At 36.9% G+C, this 1,023-nt stretch overlaps 1 protein-coding gene across 1 annotated transcript in view; it reads right to left on the reverse strand.

Annotated features, from left to right (window-relative positions):
• The window catches only part of RGS17 (regulator of G-protein signaling 17), a 152,953-nt gene that overhangs the window by 62,795 nt on the left and 89,135 nt on the right, over positions 1 to 1,023 (reverse strand). The gene's annotated exons all lie outside the window — the stretch shown is intronic.

Consider the following 1,023-nt stretch of genomic DNA (forward strand, 5'->3'; position numbering starts at 1 on the left):
CAGAAAGATTCAATAGCTTTCTTAAGAATTGAATACCTAATTTTCTCACTGTTAAATACTCAATTTTAAAAAACTATGAAGTAAATGCCAACTTGAATATCCACTTATTTAGGCAATCTCTAGAGATGTTGTGGTTTGAAATCACTATAGGGGGGTCCAAATATGATGCTAAATTTGCAAGACCTTTTACTCTCTTCTAAGTCTTGGCTGGCTAGAAAAAAAAAAAATCAGAGACAAATGCTTTCTCTGCGCTATTCTGAGGTAATTGTATGTGTTGTGCCATAATCATCTTCCTTCTGGAAAAAAAAATTCCCACTCACTAATTTCTTTTGTGTAGGTTTCTATACCATTTGGAAAAGATTGCTTTTATTTTTCTGACTGATTCCTATACCTCCCTGAATACCAGCAGTTCAGCACCTCATCTGTGTTTCCAGTCTAAACCCTTGGCTGCCCAGCATACAGCTAAGAAAAACAGTCTCCTATTGTATTTTGCTACATAGCTGCACCATCCAAGGAATTAGACACACAGAACTGGGGAAAAAAACTATCTGAAAGAGAAGCTTAGGAAGCTCCTTCCCAAATGCCAGTCAGTGGGTGAATAAGTATAGGAAATCGTGGCATTCCCACTCAAGTACGGGATGACCAAGTCCCGGAACACTTATTTGCACCTACTTCCTGTGTGCAACTGTAAACTGCTACTGAACAGAGTTGGCTTTGGTTTATCAGTAAATACAGAAGGGAAAATCTGTCCAACTGATATATTTTTCTTTTCTAGAGTTGACCAATTCCAGTTTTAAGCAAAAGTGAATACATATGTATATATGTTTTCCCAGAATCTCACGGTGTTCTCTGCCTATGGTAGATGCACAATAAATATTGATTATTGAAGATAGAAAATATGAAAGATTCCTCTGATGGTTAAAAATATCTATTTTCCAAAGACAGAGATTTGGAAGTTTCACTGTGCTTTAGCACAGTGTCAAGTTTGAACAGTGCTCATCATCCTTTTCCAAAATGTCCCTC

This window comes from Propithecus coquereli, unplaced genomic scaffold (genome assembly GCF_000956105.1).
Source record: "Propithecus coquereli isolate 6110/MARCELLA unplaced genomic scaffold, Pcoq_1.0 Scaffold25, whole genome shotgun sequence".
Taxonomy (NCBI): domain Eukaryota; kingdom Metazoa; phylum Chordata; class Mammalia; order Primates; family Indriidae; genus Propithecus; species Propithecus coquereli.